Raw genomic sequence first — 14945 nt, 5'->3', positions numbered from 1 at the left:
CCAAGGGAATGTCAGCTGAGTCTCCCACGGTGGGGCGCCGAGCCCCCCGGTGGGTGGCAGGAGGTCCCGACGGCCCCAGCCGAGGGGAGGACTCCCCAGGCAGGCGCGGTGTCCAGACAGCGGCCGCGATGACACTAATTACACCCGGTGCCGGGCCGGCTGGTGCCGCCGGGTTCCGAGGAGAAACGCACCCTTACATGCGCGTTAAATAATAAAACTCACTTCTCAGCTGAAGGGGACGATAATCGCTTCACCGGAAAAAATGTATTTAGTCTTTATTATAACATTAAGCAAATTAAACATCAGCATAATCCAGGTGATACGAGAAAAGGGTCATCAAAGAAATTAACTTTGTTGTTCATTAATTTACGTGGATTACGCGAGGGCAGAAGATAGCAAGTGTGCTCCAGTTTCTTACGATATAATTTCAGGCTGTACACCGTTTGTGGCAGGAGGGTGACTTTGGGGTTAATCAGACTGATTTGTCCTTTTAATTGCTTTCTATTCAAAGAAAATTCATTAGATAATGTTCTCTTCAAAATTCATGAATCAATTTAACTGAAGAAACCACATTAACGGCTCCGGGTTCATTAGCACCGGGACGGCGGCGGAGGGCGCGGCGGGGAGGGCTCCTCAGGCAAACACACGCTGTTTACTGCCGTTCCCCCGAAAGGGCTCTGGAACCAGGCTGTGCCGCTGTCGCCGTCGCCGCTGCCGCTGCCGCTGCGCCCAACTTGAGGGAGGTCCGGGGGGAGAGGGCAAAGGAGGCCGACGGTGGCGGCGAGGCGGAGAACAGGTTTCGGGGCCCGCTGCCCGGGAGGGGAGCCAGGGCCATCAGCTTGCAGACGGGAGCACTGCCCAGAGCCCCCCAGCCCGTCAGCTGCCAGGCGAGGGGTGCGGGCGGGGAGCCGGCCCCTCCCTGCGCCGTCCCCCGGAGCCCCAGCCCCGCCGCATGGAGCACCTTCCTTCCCAAGTGTAAATGTGCTGAGAAATACAATTGCACGTCCGTGTACGAGTGTGCGCTTGTCCAGCGTTTTCCGTAGCGCTGGCGAGTTCCGCGGGGGACCCCTGCGCGCCCCGCACGAGCCGGGCAGACCTAGGGCCGAGGGGAGCTCACGGGCGGCGGGAGGCGGCGACCGAGCGCTGGCTGTGCAGACGTGCCGCGGGGCAGGCCCACGCTCACCCCGCAGGCAGCTCGGAGTCAGCGCCTGGAGCCCCGCCCTGTGCGACAAGGGCCGCAGACAGGGGACCCGGTTTTGGGGCGGGGACCATGCATGCAGCTGGTCCACACCCTTCCATGATGCAGTGAAACCTGTCCACAAAACCTCCCCCGCAGAGAGATGCTCTGCAGGTGGCAGCGACCACGTAAATCTTCGGTGGCCGGACCGTCACGGGCCACCACGAAAACATTATCCTTTTCTCTCCCATCACGCCCCCCCCTCCCACCCTGCGCCCTGGGAGCAGGCCGTGATCCCACAGCTGGGCAGAGTGGCCACCGCCGGCCGTGTCTGCGCTGGGGGCTCAGGGCGGGCTCGGCCGGAGGCCGTCCTGCCGCCAGAGCACCTTGTCTTAAGGACGTGGCTGCTCGCACTCGGTTTGGGTGCCCACTTGGAAGACACCACCGGGCCCCCGGCCCCGCCACCGCTGTCCCTGAAACCGCCTCTCTGCCCGGACTGTTCAGCACCGGCGGGCGGTGAGGACGCGTGTCCGACGCTGGCCTCAGAGACGTGTTGTGCTGTGTCACTGACCCCGTCTTCGGTGTGGGCTCTCCTCGTGCCACACGCGGGGCGGGGGGGGGGACCTGGGGACGGCCTGCACTGCACGCGTGGGCTCTGAGAAGGGCGGCGTGTGCGGACACCCCAGCCCGGGGCGGGGCCCAGGCCGAGTGGAGACCACCACCACTCGCCTGGGAAAAGAGAACCAGCAAATGCCAAGGCCGAGGCGGCACAGACGTTGGAATCGCCCGTCCCCTCCCCCCAGCTGGTGGAGGGGTCATTGACAAATACGGTTGCGACACGTTTCCAGTGCACGGCGTGAGGGCGCACTACGCGTCACCCGACAGTGGGGAGGGTCTGGGGTGACAGCAGGGCGAGTGTAACAGTCTACGGGTTCGTTTGAACATTTCACCTAAAACGTCACATGGTGTGCTCGGGTGTGACAGTGGTAGGTGCCAGAATCACACACTTGCCATTCTGTAATAAAGGATTCCATAACAAAACGGGCGTTGCTTGTGCCGGACCCTGTGTTCGGTGACTGAAAGCAAAGTCACGCCCGATCGGATGGAGTTCTGGCGGATGTGGGCGCGAACCCCACGGCACGGTGCCGCCAGGGCCGGGCAAGAAGGCGCGTGTGGGGGAGGGGAGGTCCCGCACTCTGCCGTGAGGCCCGGGAAGCGCTGAGTCCGGTCCGACTGTGCGAGTTTGCGGGGCGACCCCCGAACCGCCGGCAGAAAAACCACAGAGCGAGGTCACTGGATTACAAAACCAACGGGTATGTGAAAATACTAGAAAGGTGTTGAAATAGCCTGAAGGAAGGGAGGAAGGAAGGGAAGAGGGAAAAGACAGAAAACAAAATACTATATAAGAATAAGATAAAGTGCAACAAGATCAATAGTAAAATGAAACAAACGCCGTGTTTGTATCTAGATCCCATCCTGTCAATGATCACATTCAACGTGAGTGGTTCAGTTACATCAATGAAAAGACGGAATGAATTTAAAAACAACCCCAGTACAGACTTTCTAAAAAAAAAAATTCACTTCAAGTAACAGGCGCAGGTGGGGTAAAAGTCCAAGGAAGGAGGAGATAACATCGTGAAAACAGAATCTGAAAACGGCTGGTAGCAGGCACAGCGGGGCCAAGAGCCGAGACGGTTTCCAGGGCGGAAAGGAGGACCCCGCGGCGACGCGAGGGGCGGCCCAAGGAGGGCACACGCCCCCGGAGACGTCCCCGTGCCTGACGGCCGAGTGTCCGGCCCAAGGAGCAAAAGCCGACACAAGCTGGGAGGGGGACCGGACGAACCCACGACCGTACCTGGAGGCTGCGACGCGTCCCTCCCAGTAGGACAGAAACAGCCGCAGCGAATCAAGGGCGTCGAGACGGAAACGGCTGCCAACCGGCCGCTCCGCCCGGGGCCCGCGGAGCGCTGGGCGAGCGCGCCGGGCCGCCTCCGGGTCGTCGTGACGCAGACTCGGCCCACTCGGCACGTCTGAAGTCACGCGAGTCCCGTTCTCTGACAGTAGTGAAGCGAGGCCAGACAGTACTTCTAGAAAGGTACCAGAAACATCTCTGAACGTTGGAGCAGTCAGTGAGCCACGGGTCCCGGACGGGTCGGGAGGGGCAGGAGAACACGCCACCGGCCGAGCGCCACGGAGGACACCACGTGTCACAGTTGGCGGGACACAGTAACGCACTGATTATTGGACAGTTGACAGCGTTAAGGTGCATGTGTGAGGAAGAAGAAGGCTCTCGAATCAGTACTTTGAGCTTCCAACGTAAGCAACCACAGGCACAAAAGAAGAGCAAAAGAAAACCAACTCGAGGAGGAGGAGGAAGTCAGGGCACTGGCAGGAACCCCTGACGCCAAAGCCAGACTGATGGGGAGGGAAGCAGCTGGAACCGAAACTGGGCTCTTTGAAAAGACCAATAACATTGACGAATCTGTAGCGAGACCGATGAGAGAAAAAACCAGATCGTCAGCCTCAGGAATAGAAGGGACGTCACCGCCGGCCGCAGACAGGACGCGGGGAATAAAGGGTCCCTTGGAGCGGCCCCGCGGAGCACTCAGCCCCGCGGAGGGACCGGGCCGCCCCCCGAGAGCGACACACCGCCTCGCGGCGTCCAGCGCGGGGCGGAAACCCGGGGTAGTTCTGTAACGACCGAAGGACGCACGTTCCCGGTGTCCGCTCCGGAATCACTGGGGCCAGACGGTTTCACTAGCGAATCTGATCGAACGTTTGAGGAGGAAACGCATGAGTTTAGCAGCATCCTTTCCTGAAGAAGAGGGCTACCTCCCCGGGCGTGTTTCCGAGGCTGTGATTACTCCGAGATCAAAACCAGGGCAAGACAGAAACGGGAAAGCTACAGACTGACGTCTCCCAAGGGCGCAGACGCAAACACTCTGCACGAGGCACTGACACATCAGGCCCGACGACACATCACGGATAAAACCTGGAGACCAGGCGGGCTCGCCGGCGCCTGAGGGGCGAGTCTCTCCACAGACCGACCCTGCGTGTGGGCGAGGGAGCGGGTGCACAGGTCCACGGAGAGACAGACACCGACCCGCACAGAACGGAGACACAGGAGCAGAGGCGGCGGGTGGCCGCTCCATGCTCGGCGTGGGGACCCCCCAGGCGGCCACGTGCGCCACGGGCCTCGCGCCTCTCTCAGACAGACACCGGACACCGGCCGCAGATGCACCCCGAAGACGCCGAGCGCTGAAAGGTCACGGAGGAGAATCGGGGTGCCCTGGGGTTTCGGGAAGAGTTTTTGGTGCAGCGTGACCCAGGAAAGAATGAAGAAAACCGGATGAGCCAGATGTCACGAAAACGGTGCTCACCCTGACAGCTCACGCCCAGGCTGCCTCCCGGGCACCCATGGCACCACGCTGAGGCCGCCTCCTGGTTGCTCGGGGTGTACCGACCGCGCAAAGGACCGTGCACGGCCTGCGTGCGAGCGTGCCTCCCTGAAGGGCCTCGGGGGGCCGAGGGCGGGCATCCGCGAGACCGGCAAACACACGAAGTGGCCTTGGAAAATAGTCACTATTGTTTTTAAAGATTTTATTTGTTTTTAGAGAGGGGAGAGGGAGGAAGAGAGAGAGAGAGACATCGATGCGAGAGAGGAATGCGGATCTGTGGCCGTTCTCGTGCACCCGGACCGGGGCCGAGACCCGAGAACCAGGCTTGTGGCCTGACCGGTGGCGATCCCACCCACTGCGCCCCACGTGCCAGCGTGGGAAATAGGTATCTCGATGCAAACGTTTGATGACGGGTGGTAGATCGTTACTTTAAAATAAAGACGGTCACGAAACCCTCAGCGTGAACCTCCGACACGGCACACGCAGGCACACACCGCCCTCACCGTCCAGAGCCCTCTGGGGTCGTCGATAGCTCTGAGGGGGTCGGGGGTCCCAGGGCTTCCCGAGCTGGGACCCCCACAGGCCGGGTCCTGAGCTCAGGGGCAGGACCGCAGGCGCCGTCCGGTCTGGGCACCCCCTGACGACGCGCCCGCAGGCGGATGGGCCGCAGCCTCCAACCCGCACCCGCACCCCGCCCGCACGCAGGAGCCGCCACACCGCCTGGCGAGCAGGCGCCCTCGGGCGAGGCGACGCGCACCCTCCGCGAAGCCGCACCTGGCGCCTCGGCACTCACCTCGCCGATAATTAGAGTGCCCGAAACTTATTTAACAAAAGAATTATGCCTAAGACTTTAAGCTCGAACTTAAGGAGGCCTACAGAGAAATGATTAAACTGTGAGTGTCCTGGTAAGAACGTGAATAATTATACATTAACACCCGCCACCGTTCGAATAATTGTCATTCCGCCCAAAGCCGAAGCGCCGACTTCCGAACAGGTGTTAATGGTTTCCGTCCGAACACCGCGCGCGAGAGAGACACAATGCACGGAAATGCGGGGGTGGGGGAGGGGAGAGTGGGGTCACACCACAGGGCGACTGGTGGGGAAGGGAGGTCAGAGTCGAGTTGAGGGTCCCAGCTGGGGCCCCTCTGCCGTCCCCAGCCCTTCGGATGTCACCTCAGTGGGTCCTGCCCTGGGGCCCTCGCTGCCTGTCCTCTCCCTTCCCGACACGCCCAGCCCTGGGCCAGGGGCCCTGGGACTCCTGAGCCAGCTGACCCAGCTGACCCCACGCCCACTCATGGGAGCCTTGCTCCCTCCGGGGCGCCCCCTCCCCCCACCCCACCGCGGTCAGAACAACAAGGAAGAAAATCGGATTCAAACGACACAAGGCTGCCAACGTGGGCAAGACCACATGTCCCCTCGCCCTGTGGCCCGGGGTCGGCCACAGGAAGTGACGTCGTGCCCGCCTTCCCTGGTGGCTTCAGTCGCACGGCAGAGACCCCAGACCCAGGTCACACGGAACACGCCAGGGGTCATCAGACGTGCACGTGCGTCGGCGTGCCAACACATGCTGTGCTCGGGCCGCACCTGGCTCCTGGCCCGGTCAGGAGCTCCCATGGGGGCCGCAGAAACTTCTAGAAGCCTCCTGCCAGCGCTCACCGGCACCCAGGAGGAGAGCAGGAGCCCCCCAGCTTCCCCGGCGGACGCATCTCTCGGCTCCCGTGAGTCTGAGAACACGCCTCTTCCCGACGCTGGGCGGCACCGGGGCCCTGGGCCCCGCACGGGGACGCCTCCGCCCTCGGCCGCGTGGGCTGAATTTCTGGGTGTGCCGACAGACCCGGGGGGGCAGTGCTCGGGTCTCAGTGACCCCCACCCTCACAGCTCCTCCAGCTGTTCTGAGAGAGCCAGGGGGTCTGTCCAACAATCTGAGCTAACTCTGGAAGACCAACCTCACAGACAGCAGCTGAGCCCCTGACTTCTTCACGAATTTTTCGCCACGGGGGGGCAGCCACGGTGCCAGGGAGGCGGTGCGTGGCTGACTTTGCTTCCTCGCCCTGTTCAAAAGAGGATGGGGCTGTGCGGGCGCAGGGGGTCCCTGCAGGACACGGCCCCTGCCGAGGGCTGCTCGCTGTTGGGCGGTGGTAGGGTGCCCAGGTGCAGGGCCGCTGGGGTGCCAAACGGGCATTTCTGAGGCCCCCCGAGAAAGGGCATGCAATAAACAGCGGCACCCCGAATTCAGGCTCACGCAACACGACAGAGAAGAGTGTCCTGCAGGAGTGTGACCACCCGTGACCAGGACCTTGGGGTCCACCTTGGGTGTCGGTGGTCAGGCGGCCCCTTTCTGGACATCAGTGTCCTGTGTGCTGAGCCCCCGCCTTCTCAGAATAGGCACCAGGGACCTGGACGCCGGGGCGCGGACCTGAACTCGGACGCCCAACCCACAGTTGCAGAAAGAGCCTCTTCACACCGTGTCCCGCAGCCCCAGGCTCCGCCACCCCGTCCACGACCCCGTCGGAGCCGACTGCGGGGCACCCCCACCGCCCCGTCCTGCGTGCTGCGCGGGGTCCTTCTGGGTGTCACTTCTGCCCGCGCTCCAAACCTCCGAGTCAGCACGGCTCGTTTCACCGGGAACGGTTTACATAAGAAGACTGAAAAACAAGTCTCTATGATTCCCTGTTTCCGTTCCTCTCGGTGCTCGCCCTCCGGGACCAGTTCACGTCGGCGTCCAGAGGCCAGCCGGCGTCTCCGCCGTTCCTGTGGTAGCTCCAGTTCCAGAGGGCCGGGGTCCCTTTCCCTGCAACGTGCCTGCGACCTTCCAGGACCCTGCCCTTCTGGGCGGGCCCCTTCCCAGGCCCCTCCCTGCACCAGCACCAGCACCGGCACCGGCACCACCGGCACTCCACGCTGCACATGTGCCTGGGGCCGGAGAGGCCCTTCGGCAGGCCTGGGGCTGGGGCTTCCTCACACTCCTGTGGGTCCGCGGGTCTGTCTGCCCGCGGGGTGGGGACCTGCTCAGGGGCGGGGCTCAGGGAGGCGCCCAGGGGAATGTCACTGTGACATGTGGGGCCTCGGAAATGCCGTCCCAGCGGTGCTGCTGGGGGCTGGGCAGGGGAGGCCACCTGTGCCGCGTACTCGCTCGGCCAGTCCCAGGGGACCCTGGCCCGGCCCAAGGACCGAGGGCCCCGGGGGTGCGGCGGCGAGGGGCACGGCCCGACTCCCGCCCGAGCAGCACCCCCGTCCGAGGTTCCACGCTTTCCTGTGGGGCCTCGCCCGCCACCAGGGCGCAGATGGCTCCAACAGCCCCAGCTGAGGGGTGCGCCCTCCGTCCCCTGCCGGTAGAACGAGAAGTAAAGAAAAGCCGGGAAGCACAAGGCACACCCTTCCAAACTCAGCCAGGACAGAGACCCGCGGGCCCAGCCCCCACCCCTCATCCCCATTCTGCAGAGCGAGGAACGTGCCGCCGTTGAACCGGTCAGGGCACAGACCGTGGGGGGCGTGCAGGGCGTGGAGTCGCCCCGGCTCCGCGTCACAAGACCCCAACAGAGGTCTAGGCAGCTGGTGCGTCTCGTCGGCCTGTGTCCCCAGAGAGCAGGTGCCCCGTGGCCTCACGGCCCCTGCTGGCCGCCGCCCTGGAATCCGTCTGTCCCCTCCGCACGCTGCAGAAGGACTTCCGGCGGTCAGGACGCGTCTGGGGAGGAGAGGACAGAGCACAGAGAACTGGGCTGCTGGGGGAGACCCAGGGATGGGGCACCCGAGGGCCCGGGAGGCCGGGGCACTGGTTCCCACGCCACCCGACAGCCCTGACACTAAAGCCGGTCCCTCGTGGTGGTGGCACACGTGTGTGGCACGTGGACCGACACCCAGACGTCTCCCGAGATGACCGGAAGGGTCCCAGGGCAGCGGGGAGCCACCCCGGCCTTGTCCCCCCGGCACCCTCGCTGGGGCAGAACAGGGCGTGTGCTGAACTGGCCGCTCCCGAGGGCCACGCTGCTCAGAGACACCCCTCAGGCCAGCCGCTCTGGCCTGCAACCCGGGCGGCACCCGGGAGGCGGCCGTGCGTTCCCAAGCACGCGCTGGCGTGGGGCTGGGGGGTCACCCTGGGCGCCGCCGGGTGAGCTGCCAGCCTGAAGCCGGGCTGCCGGTCAGAGGTCCGATCCCGCCGAGCGGCCGGTCGGGGCCGGAGCTCCCTGAGCACACTCGGCAGGAGGAGCAGGCGGCCTTGGGGGTCCGGGTCGTGCAAACCTCACGCTGCGCAGGGGACGAGGGGCCGCGGCCTGAAAACCGAGACGCCGTCTCAAAGCTCAAACCAAAGGCAAGCGCCCCGGCTCTCTGCGTGGAGCGGCGAGCGGCCTCGCGGACGTGGTGAGCTGTCTCCCGGATGCCCCCGGGCACGCCGCTGGCCCTCCCCCACCCCAGCCCCACGGGCCGGAGCGGGGCGGGGACATGTGCACCGGCCCCCGTCGGGCTGCCACTCTCGTTAACACGAGCGGGCCGTTCACGGCATTTACACGCATGGGCTCCGGCACAGGTAACCGGGACCACCCCGTGCAGGTTCAGAAGCGAACCCCGCGTTCTTGAGCAGAAAACACGGCCGGGCGGGCGGGGGAGGAAAAGAAAAGCCGGGGCCCCCAGCCAGGTGCTCCCGCGGAGAGACCCCCCCACCCCCGAACCGTGCGGGTCCGGGACGCAGGCTGCGAGGAGAAGTGTTAATGGTTTCAATATTTATCTGCTGCAGGGAAGCGCTCGGAAGAGGAGACAGAAAAAAGCCCTGGTAATGGCTGTGTCTTCGCCATTAAAACGGAAGCCTTGACGCGTCTTATAATCAGAGGACAATTTGCAAATCATTAAGAGAAATGTAAAATTCCATTAAAATACAAATCAAGAGACTCTCCCCGGACTAATAATCTTTTTGATATTATTTTGCATCTCGCCATCCCCGCGCCGACACCCAGGCCCCACAGACCATCCGGCCCCGAACGCGCCGCCGCCCGCCGCAGCCCGCCGCCGCTTTAACGAGAGACAGAGAGAGGGATCATCTGCGATTCAGAGCAGGTACTAATGAAGAATTCCATATATTCTGAAATTTAATTAAAACCCCAAAGATTTCAAATTAGATGCAATTTGAAATGCCTGGGGCAGAAATGCATGCACTCGCTTGGTGAGGGTACCACACTGAAAGTTGATACCGTAATTGGTCTTGATGTATTTTTGTGTTGCCGGGCTGCAGCACGGAACTCATAACCATATAAAAATTCTCTGTAGATTACCTGCTCATTGAAAATGCCATCACTCAGGTAGTTCTCCCCTAAATTACCATGCCGCTAAAATGCACAAAGTGATTCGGGGAGCGGGGCCGCACAGCTGGCCGACGCTGCCGGTGAGTGATGCGGGCGTCCGCGCGCCCTTTCTTCTCGGTAAAATATGCTCGGCTGAATATTAAAATATAATTGGCATTCAACCTAAGTCGCTTAAACCATTTTGTTATCTTCTTTTAAACTGATTTGGCTCCTCCACAGTTATTTTCAAGGATGCGACTCCCAGACTAATGACACCGTCACATTCGGCGAGATTTGTGCTGTTTTACATGCGCCATAAACAGGCGCGGCTCCCGCGGCCTGTGCGGGCCGACCCTTGAATGGGCGCTCCCCCCGGAACATCAGAGGCCCAATTCCCGGGAAAAAAGGGGGGCGGGGAGGATGCGCCACTTAATGTTGGTTCCTGCATATTTTACTCTGAGGAGAGACAGGGATGCAGGTTTCCTAAGAAGAGTAGACGTGGGGGCCCAGCCGGGAGCCCTGTCTGGGCTCCATCGCTGTCTCTCTCCGGCAGACCGCCGGACCGACCGGGGGCTGCAGGGCTGGGAGAGCCGCACTGGGCGCTGGGGCAGCCCCGCTGGGGAGCCACGAGCGTCCCCGAGAGCAGACACGGCGAGTGAACGCACAGAAGGCCCGGGAAGGGGCGCTCCTCCGTGCGTGCGGTGCATTTCGTGCCGCAACAAACAACGATGCCCAGGAAAAGGAAAAGTAGTCGCCATGGAAACGGAGACGCCGTCTATATTTATGCTGGCTGAGGGGCCGTGCCCACCAGCAACACTGTTCCCGGCGCACTGCCAACACACCATCGGTACGTGCTTCAGCCCCTGGGAGGGCAGCGCACAGCCGGGTTTACACTCGCGTGCGTGAGCGGTGTGTTCAAGGCCCAGGTGGCAGACGCGAGGCCCGCGGGCGGAGTCCGGCCCTCCACCTTGTTTCTCCCGGGCGGCTCTCGCTTAACTGGTGCGGAGCAGTTGCGCACACACAGTCCTCAGGTTCCGCGCGGCCCCCGGTGACAATGAGTGTGACACCCCCGATGTAAGGGTTAAAACAAGACTTCTTTTCCCCTGCCGCACGCTCCGGTTCACTCCTTCAGAAGAAGTGAGCTATTGGCATTGACGCGTCGCCCAGTGCCCTGCGAGCTGAGTGGCCGGGGGACTCACTCGCGGCCTCACGCCCCCTCCAGGCGTGCGGTGTCTCCATCCCAACCAGCGAAACTGGGCCTTCCATGGGGACGCGGGCTCGTAAGGTGTTCTGAGCCGGTCTGAACAGTGGGGTGCAGGTAGACATTCTGGGGCACAGCATTTCAACAGTTTTTACACTTTTAGTTCCTGGAGACAGTTTCACAGCACTACTGCCATTACTTTTACATCGATATTTACGTATTTGACGTGTTGACAACTTTGAGCTGAATTCCACGTGACTCTCACTGCAGCATGCTCCCTGCGGACCAGGCGGCAGAGAGGACCTGCTCCTCACGGCGAGGGCGGGGTCGGGAGGCCCCAGCCGGGCCCCTGCATCGTGAGTGCCCGGCGCTCCGACAGACAGCGAGGGTGTGGAACGCTCTCTGTGGAAGCGGGCAGGCCTGTCTGGTGCTGCAGTGGGGATAAACACCTTTAAAGCACATTTAAGTGAGAAGTGTGTTTTCCCGTTAAAATACAGACCGGACAGGATGCCCTTGTGTTTCAAAGCCCGTTTCCAGGGAGGGTCGTGGACGTGACGATTTCTACTTCCTCCCGGGCAGAACACGGTCCCCGCTCCCGTGCCGAGGTGGGACGAGCCCACGCCCGAGACGCAGGCCCGGCAGAGGGTCGCGCCGCACGTGCACATGGGGAGGAGGCGAGTTTCATTTTCGGTGCACACCCTCCTGGCGTGCTGGTCGGTCGCCGTGCCAGCGGCGGAGCCCGTGCACGCGGTACGAGTGTTTCCCCGAGCAGCTGGAGGTGCCGTCGGTCGGTCTGCAGCAGACGCCCGCTCTGCCCTGCGGGGGGGGAAGCGCCACCATCTTCACGGTCTGCGTGGTGCGGCGCCCGAGCTCTGCCGGCTTGGCGGCGTGTGGGACCCGGGGCCTCCGGTGAAGGCGTCCTTGGGTTCTTTTTTTTTTTTTTTCCTACTTCATGGAAGCCTCAGGGCACGTGGGATGGAACCACCCTTAGATTTGGCACGAACCTCCCCCTGAGCCGGGCTTCCCAGGAGGCCTTGGCGATTGCCGGTCAGTCAGAGGGCTCTGCGCGGGACACCAGGCGTTTTCTCGGGGCCGGGGTTCTGTCCAGCTGGGGTTCTGTCCAGCTGCGGTTCTGTCCAGCTGCGGTTCTGTCCAGCCGAGGCCAGTGTCCCAGGAGCCGGCTCAGGTCCGCTGCCGGGGGCGGGTGGGGGGCGGGTGTGTGAAAGGACCGGCCCCTGGGGAAGTGCAAGGCGACGGAGCGGTTATGTGAACGGTCAGAAGCCACCCTTGCACCCCCGGGACGGGCCCACAGCCAATCAGAGGACGGGTCTGACCCAGACCTGGGAGCGACCTCTTCCCCTCTGCTGGCCGCAGCCGCGCTCCCCGGCCTCCAGAAGCACCCAGAGCCGCATCCATCCAGCGACTGCGAAGGAAAACACGTTTCTGGCCCAGAGTGCCTGGTCGCCTTCTGCAGGTCCTGGTCAGCTGCGCCGACACTCGCCCCTGGGTCACGCTGGCCGAGCGGCGCCCGGGCAAGGCTCCTCCCGTCCTCCGGTCGGCGTCCGGAGCCGACTGTGCGGCCTGACCGCAGAGGGGCTGGGGTGCGGCCCATGTGCCCTCGCCTTCCCCGGGTCAGAACCACGGGCCCCACGCCGGCTGCCCCGCCTTCTCCGCTGGCTGCGGGCCAAGCTCCCGATCGGGCACACGGGCACACGGCACCTAGAACTTCAGGGCGGTGGCAAAACGCCGTCAGCGCGCACGACCACGTGTCCCACACACAACGCTTCGCTGAGAACGGTGAGCGCAGCGCAGGGTGCAGCACTCGGCGACGCACCCACGGGAGCTGCGTCCACTCTCTGGTAAGTTTCTCGGGAGAGAAATTCTCAAAACCGGGCACATGTGCGCGCACACACACACACACACACACACACGGGTGCACATGTATGCTTTTCCCTGAGATCGTGATGTGTCTGGGGAGGAGGGCGAGAACAGGAGAAACCGTAGGCATGATGTCACGAACACGCTGTGCAGAACATTCTGACACGCATGTCCCCCAGGCGAGGGGACTGAGACAGATACAGCAGGAACTCGCAGACGCCGTTTGCCTGAACGAATCACAGCTGAGACTTTAACGACTGTGCCCTCGTCCAAGACGCGGCTGCCGGGTACGGAGAGCACGAGCGCTCGTGCCAGTGGCCGGGCGGGAGGCCGCGGGGGAAGCCGCGCAACAACGGCCGAGTCACCGTCCGCACCTCAGGCGCTTTGGCCCGGGAAACCCACCAACGTGCCAGCGCGCGGCTGCCAGTCGGGCCGGAGAGAGAGCGGTCCCGGGCACCGGCGGTTTCCGACCCGGCCTGGCCAGCCTCCCGCGGACGAGGCCAGGGCCAGGGCCAGCGGGGCCGCGGCTGCAGTGCCGGAAAGACCCAGCAGCCGCCCGGCGGACGCCGTGTCCTCTCCGCTCGGGCAGCCTCGACCCGGGGTGCGCAGCTCTGAGCCCGAGCACTCCGACCCCCTGGGGGCTGCTGGGGGCAGTGAGGGTCCAGGGTGGACGGGGGCCGGGCAGCCCCGAGAGGGTCGATGGCAGGAGCGCCCCTCCTCCGGGGCAGGGACGAGCGTCAGGGCTGATGCGCCGCAGGAAGCTGCGTCCTCCTGCAGGTGGACCTGGACAGGCCGGTGGCCTGGGGCTGGTCTTCCGGCGCCCCAGGGGAGGGGCCCCCAGGAGGGGCTTGGAGGGTGCTGGGCACGCCCCCACCCCGGGCTGGCAGTAAGAGCAGAGAGGCCCGGGTCAGTGGCTGGCCGCCCGCCCGCCCGCCCGCCCGGCCAACTGCTGCAGCCTGCACAGCCGCGCCGGCTCGGAGGGGCCGGTGGGCGGGGGGCTTGGGACCACGGGGAGGCGTCTGCACACTCGGAGTGTGACAGCCGGCCCGGGTGCCGCGGCCCGCTCTCCTGAAGCCCCAGGGAGACGCCAGGGGCCCGCAGACACGCATCTGCTGCCGCAGCAACGGGCGGGGCTCCTCCTCTGTCCCCCTCAGCCCTCAGTCGGCTCGGCTCCTCGGGGTCCCTCTGCCCGCCGCCCCCCGAAAACTGGGCTCCCTTTGCCGCTTTGTCTGCGCTGCAAATCACAGCGGTGATTAGACTAGCATTGGACTTACTCAGTAAATTCCATTTTTAAGTTCGAGTTCACTTTAAACTTACCCACGACTTCAGGGTGATTTTCTTCTTGAAGTACATGCGTGTATGCATTCTTTAGGTACATGTAGGTATGTGTTCATATATGTATACACACACACACAAAACCTGTACAGAAATGCTCATTTATATTAAAACGACGATAAAAGCCACCGCACAGAATACACCTCCGGAAAGCGTGAGGAAGGACCCAAACAGCCGCTTGACAGGAATGGCCGGGAAAGTCCCCGGGCCCCCGCGGGGTCGCCCCGCCCCGAACAGCAGAGCATCTCGCCGGGGGACGCCCGGGCAGCTCCGTGGGAGCCTGTCTGAGAAGACCCAAGACCCGTCGCTGCCACCCCCTCCGCGCCGCACCCCCCCCCCCCCGGGATGGCCAGCGCCGGGTTCGAGGACGCGGCCAGCGGCCCACATGCAAGCCTCCCGTCTGCACGGCCGGCCAGCAGGCGGGGCAGCCCCCCCCCCCCACCCCCCAGGGGCCGACTGGAAAGTGCACAGCGCTCAGCGGTGCTCCTGCTCAGACCTCCCCGGCGAGAGCCCGAGCGGGTCTGCCTGCAGCGTCTCCCCGCCTGTGCCGAGGCTGAGGCGCCCGCACGCCCAGACCAACGCAGCCATTCGGCACGGTGGGGACTGCATGCTCCCGTCCCACGGCGCGGCCACACACCGTCTCTGTCTGGATGGTTGGAGAATGCCCAGTCGGTCGGTACGGT

The 14945-nt window shown here is 63.7% G+C and overlaps 1 protein-coding gene across 6 annotated transcripts in view; it reads right to left on the bottom strand.

Annotated features, from left to right (window-relative positions):
* The window catches only part of MGMT (O-6-methylguanine-DNA methyltransferase), a 109383-nt gene that overhangs the window by 6318 nt on the left and 88120 nt on the right, over positions 1-14945 (bottom strand). The gene's annotated exons all lie outside the window — the stretch shown is intronic.

The sequence above is a fragment of the Phyllostomus hastatus genome, unplaced genomic scaffold, assembly GCF_019186645.2.
Source record: "Phyllostomus hastatus isolate PE091 unplaced genomic scaffold, TTU_PhHast_1.1 phas_scaffold_1066, whole genome shotgun sequence".
Taxonomy (NCBI): Eukaryota; Metazoa; Chordata; class Mammalia; order Chiroptera; family Phyllostomidae; genus Phyllostomus; species Phyllostomus hastatus.
Note: the sequence above shows the minus strand (reverse complement) of the source record. Positions and strands in the feature narration are given on the sequence as shown.